The sequence below is a fragment of the Halyomorpha halys genome, unplaced genomic scaffold (genome assembly GCF_000696795.3).
Source record: "Halyomorpha halys isolate HHAL.00 unplaced genomic scaffold, Hhal_1.1 Scaffold25.1, whole genome shotgun sequence".
In the NCBI taxonomy this organism is placed as follows: domain Eukaryota; kingdom Metazoa; phylum Arthropoda; class Insecta; order Hemiptera; family Pentatomidae; genus Halyomorpha; species Halyomorpha halys.
In genome coordinates, this window is record NW_027107314.1 from 88,018 (window position 1) to 102,018 (window position 14,001).

Below are 14,001 nucleotides of genomic sequence, written 5' to 3' on the forward strand. Positions count from 1 at the left end.
CACAGGAGCAGATGCATTCAAAGGATAGTAGAAGTGAAAAGAAGACGGAAAAGGACTCAAAAAGAAAGATATTGCTAACTCTTTCACTTTGAAATTAAATAAAGCGTTCACTCGAATGTGACGAACATAATTGAAACTTCTTTAGTTTATTATCCCTTTACTAAGTTTTGTTGCGATTAAGTCGGCTCAGTTATCTCTTCCCTTCTTCTAGCCCTACTGTCTTAGATCTATTTTAATGTTTTTACTGGTTAAGAGTTCCAGCAAAACTGTCCTTTGTATCTTAGAGATATGTGAGATAGCACACAATTATTATTATAAATCTTCTACACTAATTACTGCTTTTTTTGGATGCTGTCCTATGGTACAGATATTAGACCTAACTAACCGATTTGGGATCACAGGAATTTGCTTCATCGACCAAGGTTTGCAACCTCATTACTACAGGATGCAGCAGTATCACGAGGGTAATTATTAGTCCTTATTCAAAGACAACATAATTTCTTTGGACTTTAAGACTCCATTTTTGGTGAAAATTCCTAAACTTCATACGTTCTCTCCCTTCTTCCTTCTAATATCTATAGATATCTAATTTGATAGGTTCTCTGAGGCCCAACCTTCGAGCTTGACAAACCTCATTGGGTGAACTGCCACTCATTTGGCTTTTCTTTTGTTATTCTGTATTTGTCTGACCCCTTTGCAACCTTGATCATACAGCAACCACTAGACATGAAATAACTTAGTCCTAAGGTAGTACTCTCTAATTTGTAAGAATTATTTTCCAATTTCGATGTAACATTTTATTTTATAACAGTTGTAGTAAATCAACGGTTAACAATATCTATCTTTTTGAGTCCTTTTCCTCCTTCCTTTTGATACATCTAGTTATATAAATAGATCTATATCCCATTTATATAGAGTTGAAGAAGGTTAAAAGGAAATATGATACAGAGGATATTGAAGTTATTAAAAATAATACCTTTATCAAACTTTCCTGCCAGTTGTTCGTTCACACACTCCTGAAAAAGGAACGATTGTACATAACATTTTTCAGAAGAAAATGTTTAAAATATTTTTAAACAGATCTGAATATAAAATGGAATTCATTGAGCGAGATAAATAGCCAAATTGAGTGTTGGTTTATTTAACTATGCCTATTAAAATTATTAATGGAAGATTATTGATTGACCGTGTGTAAAGATGAAAGGAATATGGTCCGGGTGCGGTCAAAAAAACTCAAATAGTATATTCTACTATTTGAGTTTTTTTGACCGCACCCGGACCATATTCCTTTTAAAATTATTAATGTTTTACTCGCCAAATTTCCTTTTAGCCACAGGTCGTTAACGTTAATTAGCAATTTAAAGTTAAAAAATACTTTTAGTACCCTTAATTTTAGACCCAACCCGTCTCAATATAATCAATAGATTATATGAAAAACCACCAATTCTTCCATAATAGACACAAAAAAACCGTGTAGTGCATTGAATCATTTTTAAATTTCTGCTAATAAAGTGATTCTCGAAATAAAGCAGAAGGATTTTGCTTAAACCTTCAGAATAAGCATTCGTGTTAATTAAAATATTTCAATTAAAATTTAGGCATATTGAAAATACCTTGAACAATTATAGTGTTCACTGAAATGTTTTATATCTATGATGATTATAAACATCATATCGCTGCTTTGCTTTGATAGTGGCACAATTGCAGTAGAGAGAAACTTAAAAATTTACTTATATAAAGACGCCAGCTTGGATTCCGAACATCTCACTCCACTATCCAGCAATGATATCGCATAGTGGACGTTGTCTCGCCTTCTTTGGAACGCGGAATGTACTGCGCGGGAGTCTTTTTCAATGTAAAACAGGCTTTTGATGGAGTCTGGCACCCGGGACTACTATAAAAACTCCATAAATTCCTTCTTCCTACATACTTTCTCATTATCCGTTCCTTTCTCACTGATAGATTATTCAAAGTAAACCAGAAAGGTTCCTATTCATCACTCTTCTCTCAGTTCGCTAGTGTTCCTCAGGGTAGTATCCTAGGTCCCATCCTCTACATAGTCTATACAGCTGACATCCCAACCAATCCTAACACTATTCTCACTACTTACGCTGGTGAAACATGTGTCCTCGCAGTCAATAATAACTCCTTAATTGCATCCCAAATTCCCTAATCCCATATCGTAACCCTCGAAAAATGGTGCCGTAATTGGAGGATCAAAATATATACCCACAAATCATATCAAATCACCTTTACCCTTCGCCGTAAACCTACTGACTGCCCTACAGTAATCTTTAATAATGTTGTTCTTACCCTAGTTGAACAGATCCGCTACCTTGGACTACATCTCGACAGACGACGATCCAGTAACCCTCACACAAGGTTGAAAAACAGGAAATAACGTCGATTTCGACTATTACAGCACTTACCAGACAAACATAACAACCTCCAATTCATTAAAAAAGTCTGATTTACATGACAATTATAAGGCCTATCTGAACATACAGAGTTGAGATTTTGGGCTCCACTAAACCTTAAAATTCTTTACGAATCCAATCATTACAAACCAAAATCCTTCGTAAAATCCTCAGAGCTCCTTACTTTGTCACGAATAAAATCATCCTTAAAATTCCACATGCAACCCATGTACTCGGAACCAGAAATCAATCCTTCCATTATAAACTTCGTAATCATCAAAACCTTGTAGTAACTAACTTTGCTTTTTCTTCTACTCCTGACAATCCTCCGAGGCGCCTGAAAATAAGATGGCCTCGAGACCTTCTAGTGTAGAAATATGATTAGAGTGCAACCAATGGGTTTCTCTATATGCCTGTATCACTCTATTTTGTTCCAACATCAAATTTACTGAATGCATGATTAATCAATTTCTATGTCAATAAAGTTGTAAATTGCAATAAATAAATACAAAATTTATTTATGACACTTACCGTTTTATTAATGACACCTGCGTCTGGCAGAAACGTTTTTAAAACCGTGAATTAGGAACTTTTTTTTAGGAAATGTATTCCATCCATGTAAATCCTGCTATTGGGGTGGATATTTTCACTATCATATATATTTTTTTTCAATTTTTAACTTACTTTCTCTGCTTCCCCTTAGTGAGTCTTGATCCCTTCCAAAGACTGCTATATATCATCTAGTGTACGCTAGGATTTTATGTATCATTCTGACGTGCACCGCTACATTTTTGCGTCATGTTTCTTCAATTTATAATGGACAAAGTTTAACGAATTTGGCAGGAGTCCATTTTACTGCCAATTTCAATATCTCACCTGTTCTAACTATTATCATTTAAGTTAAGTAAATAAAAGATATAACAAATTGTCCCATTTAATAATCCAGTAATGAGACCTCATAGGAGGTAAATGAGGGTGGCAGGTTAGCCGTGTCGGCTCTGACTCTTGTGTAAGATAGTAAAAGTTATCAGGATCGAGCGTGGTCAGCACTTGGATGGATGACCCCCGAAATAGGTGATCATTCTACCGGAAAACCACACTCCGTTCACCCCTCTCACACGGGCGTTGGACTGATGACCCTTTCCCATATACCTACATAATGAATCACGTTGTGGTCATCTATGATCACATGAGTACAACCAAAGATCTCTCCGGCCTAAAGTGCCAACCAAAAAAAAAAAAAAATAAAACAAGAGGAAAATACAACTTCAGAGTTTTTTTCAAACTTTGATTGAAAATCACTATTACTTAAGGGTGTATTCAAATAAATTAGGATTGATAAATTGGGTCAAAATGAAGAACTTCGCTAGAATCCTGAAAAATTTTACTTCAAAACGAAAAAAATTAGGAATTCCAGTCCAAAAGCAACAAATTTTATATGAAATACTAAACAAAATATCTGGTGCGGTCACAAAAATTTCACTTAGCACCCAACTAGTTGATATTAATCTGAACTAGTTTCAGAACAAATATTTATATATTAGTCATTGAGGCGATACTTTTCTGTACTAATTTCCCAAATGAGCTTTTCAGTTGACATTCGAGTAACTTCAGTTTCACCAGTTTTGGAAAAGTACATTTAACATTATTTATCGTGGTCAAATTTTAACTTGTTTTTTTTAAAGTATGCCAAAAATATACCAGTTTAATAAAATTTAGATTACGTATTATTTAATGCTAAATTGTTATAGAATCACATGAAAATACAAAGATTGATTGTATGTATAAACTGCCTGAACTGAAAGTCTTATATGTAGGTTAAAGCAAATTAAATAACTATGGTGACGAAATCATTGATCAAACTGAACCCATTGAAAGTATTATTTACTCATTTTTCGAAATTCCCTATCACCTTCTATAACTATTTTGTAAAAAAGTATCTTTTTTTCCTAAGACTTTTGGCTTTTCAACGATATATAATACGTTTATTTTACTAATCTTATTTACGGAAATGTGTTTTCAAACGGGAAAAACTATTTTTCTTTTTAGCTCTTTGAGTTTATTAACAAATCCTTTCATAGTGTATATTAATTTATTTTTTGTTACAAGCAGAAATGTGAAATGGTCAATTATTTTTAACAAAGAAAATTAAAGGTACTTTTCAGGAAGATTAAAAAAAAAACGCGTTTAAGCCCTATAAGACTACTTTAATAAGATATTAAAAAATAATTAATTTTCCATTGATGTACTGAGTTTAAAAAAATCGTTAGAGCCGTTTTCAATAAAGTTGATTTTATCGAAAATGTTGCTGTCACGTACCAGTCTGAAATATGCAATTTTAGTGTCGGACGTGTTTTCTTTTTTGAGCCAGGCTGATCACACACACTAAAACACACCCGTGTTGAGTAGCTAGTCTCCCATCGGGCGCCTTCCCAGGTGGCGGATAGGGGGATTCTCACCAGATATGGCGGGAACCGGGGAAATAAAATACCCGGGGTGGACTAAAACTAGACTCAAATCCAGGCGCGAAGGTTCCTAGAATAGGCGGCGTCCTGGTCAGCGGTTAAAACCGAGAGGACAGTTACCACACCTTCTTTGGCGGGCGATTCAAGGAGGAAAATGAAGAAAACCACCCAACCCAATGTTCAAGTTGTGCACCAAAACATAGAACACCCTCAGGGATCGGCAGCTCAACGTGCAGAACCACAGCAGGAGCAATGGCAGGAAGTACGAAAAAGAGCCAGGAAGAAACCTCGCCCCAAGCCTCCAAGGCCCGAAGCCGTGATTGTAAAAATATCAGATAGCCAGTCCTACGCAGATGTCCTGCGAAAGGTACGAGAAGAACCGGTTATAGTGGAGATGGCCCCTTCAATCACCAAGGTCCGGAAAATTCATAAAGGTGACCTGCTACTCCAATTTGACCGGAAGAACGAGCAATCTCTTGCTGCACTAAAAAGCTCAATGGAGGGAGTGCTTGGTGAATGGATGGAAGTCCGAACTTGGATGGAGGGGTCTCTTTTCTAGCTGAGAGATTTGGATGCTCTCACCACAAAAGAGGAGGTTGCGGAATTCTTAAAACCTCTCCTGAGTGAAGATTCAGTGCCAACTACTGCTGTGATATCTATCCGTCAAGCATATGGAGGTACATAATCAAGGTGAAAGGTAAACAGCGGTTTTTCACTTCCGGTTCTCCAAGCTAGGAAGGTTATGGCTCAAGGAATGGTTCCAGTACCCAAGAAACAATGTAAAGGCACGATGCAGCTCCCCACGAGACCAAATGTTGTATACAGTATTGTCATAACACTATTTCCTGTTGTGGAATTCGCAGATGACGTTGCAGTTGTAGTGGTGGCAAAGCACTTGGAAGAAGTTACCCTCATCTCAAACCAGGCTGTTGTTACTGTCCGAGGTTGGCTATCATCGGTAGGCCAACAACTTGCAGATCACAAGACTGAGGTTCTCCTAGTAACTAGCAGGAAGCAGACTGAGTCCATCACTGTCACGATTGGTAGGCACGAAGTTCGTTCCCAGTCTTGTTTAAAATACCTAGCAGTCATGATCGATGCATGTATCCGCTTTAATGTTCACGCGGAGTATATCAGCGCCAAATCTGCTAAATTAACATCCTTTTTGTCACGCCTTAATTCAAACGTCGGAGGTCCCAAAGAAAGTAGCCGATGGCTTCTTGCTACTTTTGCCCCCCTCCATTATGTTATATGCAGCCCCGATTTGGAAAGAAACGATAGTTACTATATCATACAGGAGACAGATGGTTTTAGTTTATCGCAGAGTTAGTGTGTGTGGAACTCCTTGTTGAAGAAAGAAGCAGGCCCTATGGACGACGCTTGCACTTTCCCAGAGAGAAAAGCGAAAAATAATCATCGATCAGTGGGAACAGCGTTGGGAGGCTGCCGATTTCGGGAGGTTGACTCACAAGTTAATACCCGATGTGGTCACGTGGTTTGGTCGCCAGCATGGTGAGGTGGATTATTACATAATCCAATTGTGGACCGGCCATGGATGCATTAGAGCCTACCAGTACCGCTTCAAATTGGACAACACCGCAGATTGCTCTAGATGTCAGACTGTCGGGAAAACCGGGGAGCACGTGTTTTTCACTTGCTTTCGCTTTGCAGCAGAAATAAATGAATTGAATGAATGAGAGAGTGTGTGGAGGACGCATCACACCAGAAAGCGTGGTGAGCTATATGCTACTCTCAGACCAGCATTGGAACGCTGTGAAGAAATTCGCCACAGTCGTCCTCAAGAGGTTGAGAGAGGAAGAGAGGGCAAGAAGACGTTACTAGCATGGAAATGTGAAAACCATGCGAAGAAAGCTAAGCGGTACTCAGTCATTTCCCTCCATGGAGTAATGCCTAGCGGAGGTCCCGTGGAGAGGAATGAATAGGTGTAGGGCGGTGGTTTTAGTGGGTAAAAATCCCACACACGGATAGTAACGGGCCCATCCGTGTCTTTTGAAGATTTCCACCGACCCTCATAAAAAACACACACACAGACACAAACACATAAACAGGCATTTATTAGTTATCTTGGGGTACAGATTGTCGCAAAACTTCTGTTTGATGAACACGTGCACAAAGTTAACACCAGAGCAGTGCAAGTGACTAATGAATTGGCTAGGATTTTGTTAAATATTGGAGTACGAATAATGCATAGCTAATTTTTAAGCAGCATCAATCTGGGTGGAAGCCAGTACAGTCACATGTCCGTAAACCTATCATCGCCTTTTCGCACTGTATCCCATGATGATGTATGCATTATCGCAGATAGGCCTTTGATAGATCTTTTGGCAGATGAACGCAGTCGGGTGTTCCGAAGGAAACGAGAAGAGTCGGATGCTTAAGGGGCTACATTAAAAAAAGAAGAGAGTATTCAGACTCTTAAAAGATGGCAGACACGCTGGAATACCTCATCTTCTGAAAGATGGACCCACCGTATGATTCCCAATGGATCAAAATGGATACCCCAAAAGCACGGATATATGCTAACTGCTCACAGAAGATGTTTGTTTCAGGGGCTACTAAGCCCGCTTCAAACTGGACGACGGATCATCGTGCCCAACTTATGATTACATGGATGACACAGTGGAACATTCGTTTTTCTGTTGTCCAGGTTTTGCTCAAAAAAAGAAGAACTAGACATGAAACTTGGCAAGAAATCAGTTCTAGGAACTTAGTCGCTTTCATGATGACTAGGCAGGGGAATTGGAGTGCTGTAGCAGACTATGCAGCGCAAATCGGTTGAAGGCTCAGAGCCTAAGAGCGAGAAAGAGGCCAGCAATGGGCTAGCTTAAATATGATGTCCAAAGAAGATGTAGGTAGGTTGCCCCGATGCGCTGTCAAGCGGGTGGTAAAGAAGAATTGGGAGGTGGTTTTTTAGTGAGTATGAATCTAACACTATTTGTCACTTTTTGTTTGTTCCACTTCATCTAATCAAACATTTTTCCCTAAAAAATTGTTTTTCAATCTAAAATTGAAATCGAAATTTTTCACGATCGCTACAGGAGTATATCTCAAATATTGCTAAGTGAAAGTAATAAATAGCAAATAACATTCTAGTCTGTTTGTGTCACTATGAATAATCATTCGACCACAATTTCTTAACAATATTAATTTAAAATACTTTATAGTTGGGTAAAAATAATCTAAAATCCTAACAGCTACTAATGAACAATGAGGTTCATTCAGAGTATTAGTTTTCAAAGAATAAATAAACTTTGAAAGGAAGCAGAGGCTAAAATATTTTTCATCAAAGCTGACTGAATACATTAGTCGGAGACTGAAGCCACTGACCCGACAGTCTGTTAATGTGTTCAGTATGCGCACTGCTGAAGCTTTTCTCAGGGTAAAGCTATAAAGAGCAGTCCTGCAATTTAATGACTATAACTAGACCGAAATATATTATGAACTATATTTCTGATTATTATATATATATTAATAATTTTGCTAGACATTATATTGCCAAATTTTTTTGGGTATTTAAATAAGTGCTAATTCGTCACAAAAAATGCAGTTGAAATATTTTGACTCTCAATAAATGAAAATGAAATATAATAAATCTATGTTGGATGTAATGGTGCTTAGGAAGATGCTCTACCGACTGACGGGCTGTTGTATATTAATTGTATATGCATAATGTATTGCATTACATTATTATGTATTCTGTAACCATATAAAAAATAAAGAGGTTTGAAAAAAAGCTTAGGAAGATTGTTTTGAAGTAGGGGACAAACGCCTCACATAGAATGCAAGATTTTATTTTATTGGGCTCAAAAGTTAATCTAGACAAGGTCACTTGTAGAATTCGAATCACTCATACACACAAAATGTCTTTTGAACCACTTGATACGTTCACTTATAGAGTGATGGAATCCGTTTGAATTGGCATTCTTTGAACGAGTTGCCTTTCTTATATTTTGTTTATTATTTATGGAAAATCAATAAAGATAAGACAATATAAAACAGGAATTTTTTTTCTTTGACAATTAGAGAGCTCTCCCACGGGTGTCAGTTAAGAACAATTACTTTCTACACCAAGGAACACCTGGATGTGTGGCAGCACCGATCCAGCCAAGTGCAAGGGGAAAGCACGGGGACTCACAGTAATCGCCTTTGAGTTTATCCCAGAGAAGGTAATAAAGCAATTGGGGAAAAAAAGAGTAGGCAGGAAACGGAAGGAAATCAAAAAATTCCGACCAGCGTTTCACTTCCCTTTGTCAAAAAGGTTCCGGGAGATTTTAATGCAATCGCATAGCACTTTTCAGATATATTTTCAGCATGTCGTTCGCTATGCGAAAACGCATTTTAGCTGGATCTGAACTCGATTTTGACCGACGTTTCATTAATTTCAAATTCGACTGTGCTTGTAAGTAAAATTTGTGTGATGCGCGCACCGCTCTAGAATTTTTTATTAGAAGTATTCCCTGTTAGTAAAAAATCTTCCAATAATCGTTTGCAAAACTCAGCTTTTTGTAAACACATATGATTATCGAGAAATCGACAGCTTTCCAACGAATGGTAAACGATTTTTGTTGACCAGAAGTCAATATATATATTGATTCTGAGTGGGAATTAACAGGTGATTACATTTGGTGACCATTTTTTTTTGTAATCTCCCCCCCACATGTTTAATTCTGTTTTTTTTTTCTCAGGATCCCCATAAAACGGAAAGCAAAAAAAAACATGAATTAGTAAGTTGCATTGCGCATATGCTACATCAATCAGATTAGATAAAACATTTGTCTACCGTTGGTATATTCCAGAGATACTTAGCTGAGGTTTGATGAGTCCATTCTGTGAGAATACTACTACAAAATTTAAAGGTGATGGGCGTCCGTGTGATGTTTGAAACATAGAAGAACAAATAAAACATTAATAATTAAAGATGAAAGACAATTGGAAAATAATAATAACAATTAGAATTCTAAAATAGTAGGGGAGGGGAGCCAGAGAAGAGAGGAGTTAAAGGATGAGGTTCTTGGGGCTCTTTCTACCCTGCCACCTCGCTGGCCTTGTCTGCATGGACTGTAAAATGCAGATTCATGCTCGCCGAGTATATGGCTATGTCATCAGCGTATGCAGATATTTGAACTTCGTCAGTTTTCATTCCGACTACGTGGACAGTGTAGATATTAAATAATACTGGAGAAAGGTCCGAACTCTGAGGGACGCCACAAGTGATTGGCTTAGGGGTGGAGATTTCAGTTTTGACCCGGACTGAGAAGGTCCGGTCACTGATATAAGATCCAACGATGTCTACTAGTTAGTCCGGGAATTGGTGAAGCCTGAGTTGTTGAATGAGTATGGAGTAGGATATAGAGTCAAATGCCTGTGTACAGTCTAGTGAAATCATGGCCATGAAAAGGATCTCATTGAGGTTGTTTTCTGCATTGCTATGCAACTTGGTATCATTGTGATAGCAACTCACACCACGCGGTTTGTTCGGGGGGGATGACGTCATGTGTGTCGCAACGTTTGTGGATGTGGATAAGGACTAGCTTCTCATATATTTTTGAGATGTGGTTGAGGAGGCTGATGGGCCGGTAGTCTACCGAATCCGCTCTTCGTTTTCTGGGCTTAAGGAGTGGAACGACGATGACATGTTTCCACTCCGCTGGGAAGTATCTGAGACGAGAGCGGTCATTGTAGATATTGAGAAGAAACATGTGGGCTTTTCTAGGGAGTTGATTAAGAAGGACATACGCGAAGTCCTTTCCGGTGGACCAGTTTCTCTTCGTTTTCCTCAGAGTTCCAGTCTGGTCTTTATATGTTGAGAAAATGGTGTTCTGTAAATTTTCGGTCTGGAGGGGGGGAGTATACAGAATCTTTACGTGCATTGTCACGTTGCAGGTAGTAGTCAGTTAGAATGTCTGCTTGATCCACAGGAGTGAGGATCTCATCGCTTCGGTATAGTTTCGCCAATCTGGATTTGGTGTTGTGACTTCGGGCTAATTTCAAGAAGTATTTGCGGTCGTTGTGTGTGCGGCGTGGGTGTTCATGCCATAGGTACGTTTTCTACTGCGTCATAAAGGATGTTATTTGTCTGATGAGGCTTTTTATATTTGGTCTGTACTGGTTCTACTGGTAAATTTGATAGCAAGTCGTAAATTTCGTAGCAAGTTTGATTTGTGTGAAAATTTGTGATTCGTCAGTTGGACTTGGTTTAGAAGTGCCTAGTTGGGAGTTCATTCCATCTATTGAGCTACCTGATGCAACAGGTAGTAAATTTCTCAATGATTTGTTGCTTTTTGTTTAGCTGGGGAATTCCTAGGTGTATTTCCCAGGCTTCTTGATCTCTTGGTTATATTTTTACTATACATCCATATGAAAATATATAATTTCATACTGATTAGTTAAGGTGAGCTTAGGGATTTAAAAAAAAAATAAATAAAATAATAGCCTGGCAAACCCTGAGATGAGGATGAAAAACTAGAATGGTTTGTAACTTTACTTCAGTATACCTTGTATACTAAATATTGTTTCTTTGATAATTATTGCGCCGTTCGTAACCGAGCGCCAACTTAGACTTGTTACTGCTGCGGCGCTGGTTCGATTGTGGACTTTTATTTCTGTGTCAAAATAGGATGGTAGCCCCCTCCAGTAATAATATCCCCTAGTCAGGAATAATTAGGAAGGGGGTAATGGAAAAAAAGTTAATACAAAATCATCCAACGTATTGTTTAATAGAAGCATAATAAACAAATTTTAATTTATCCGCATTAACCTTTGGTAATGATGGCAATAATATAGGGATAGCGAAGCTTCTATATTTTGATTTCCAAAAATTGAAAAAATAAGTAAATTATGATTAAGTGGATTCCAACTTAAAATACGGTTAAAGCGCATTTTAATAAATATATTAGTTAATTTTAAAAGAGAATTGCCAACTAATAACAATTAATATATGACAACTAATAATAATTCTAATAATATTATAATTCTACAAGTACAATAAAATTCTAAATCTCCCATTTTTTTAAGGCGAATAATTGCATTGAGGCTGGATTGTAAGAGGTCCTTTTGTTTTATGAGGAATTATTTTTAAAACTGAATGGGCTTTTTGAGTGGCTCAGAGGATTTTCAATTCTCTGAACACTACAGCTACTTCTCCAAAAAGGTTTAAAATTCTCCCCAATATAAAACCAAAATCCTTTTCGTTGAAGTTGAGAACTAAATTCACGTAAATTAAATTTTTCTTGTAACAAACACCAATTTTTTTTTTTATTCTTTTATTAATTATTCAATTGATTTCTTTTTTCTTTTTTTTTACTGTAGTGCAGACCAGCGCTTAGCACCTTACTGATGGAGCTGCACCTTGTCCACAGCATCCGTCTGGGTGCCTCCTGTAGTTACCAGGCTGGTCCAGTCCTCCTGGTCTCAGTCTGGGTCAGCTTCCTCGTCTTATGGTGGCTCGCCGATGTTGGGCGGTCAAGTCCTTCCCATCGTGAAATGAGTGGGGCACACCACCTCCATCCACCCGTAAATGAACTCCTTGAAGAAGAGATAATTCTCTTCTTCTATCAAACAGGGAAGGTCCGACTCGGCGAGGGCGCGAATCCCGGTCTTTCTCGACAGCCTGACTCAGTGTCCTTCCATGGCAGACCAATCTATTATTACGTGTTCTGCTGTTTCTCAGGAACTCCGCACGTTGGGCACTATGGGTCGATGTTCTTGTAACAAACACCTGTCTGCAATCCTCCGTAATTTTATTTTTAAAAGCCCATAGAGAAATTCTCTTACATTGGAACAACATAGACCTGATAATAACAACAAAATATGTCTCATAACATAAAACTTATCATTAATTCTCATGGCGGCTACAGCAAGAGCAGATTATCGTCGGGAATGTACACAAGTGGCATTAATTAACTCCCACTTAATCAGAACACCTCGTAGAAAAATCATTCTTGTCAATGCCAAAACGAGATATAGACCCTATGTGGTGACCCTCCAACAATATAATAGCAATAATGTTTTTCAAAAAAATAATTTATGTACTTAATTATATAAAATAATTAATTAGCTCAACCACAAGTTCCTTCCTAGGTACTTATCCAAAAAAGTTAATTAAATTTTAGTGCTCATCACCTTTGATCAAATTGCCATTTTAAGTTTTACTGTGTTTACTGTTAATTTATTAAGGAAGATACTAATATTAATTTTACTTTTACGGGAAGAATACATTACTTTAATTCAACCTCATTTAGTTTGTGGAGAATATATCATTCAAAAAATGTCTAATTAAAAAGATAATATTACTGCAGAAATTCACTTTAGACGGAAAAAACACAAAATGGACACATATTTGTATAAACCACTATTGCTAACCAAATGTGGACAATGAATAAAAACAACGAATATACCCAAGCAAGTAGAAACAACAAATTTATTTAGTATTTTTACATTCCATTATTTTACATTTTGGCATATTTCTTGTTCATTTATTTTCAATATTTTTCCTATTCTCTCGACCATTTATATATTTTCACTTGTTTCAAGTCAATCAAAATACTAATTAATCACACATAGCAAAAACATTATTATTTTAATGATGATGAAGAATATATTATAATACACCATGGCTGGAAAACTATTTTAGGGTGAAACACATACAATAAATCTATATTTTTGACAATCTGGAACATTCCTAATAGTGTTTCGCATATTTCAAATTATTAGTATCAATGATCACTCCACTAAAAAATATCCGATGAAACAGAAAAAAAGAGAAACGTGTTATACACCGACTGAAAATCGTTACAAAAAATCTACTTAATAAATAAATATACTTGATAAACATTATGGTATAGTAAAATTAATATATTTGTTTTTATTTTTTTAATATAATTTACAACTGTACAAAATAATACAATGAGTAAATATGTTGTATGTTTCATATACACTTGAAAAACTTGGGAAGGAACCACCATTCAAACATTAATTTATATTAGAAGGTCCCGTGACCATTAGATGGTCTTTAATGTCAGATAGTTCTTAGTCTCATTGGAATAGTACAACAGGGAAAATGGCAAATTAAAAAAAAATAACTTTCTCTTATTTTTTAT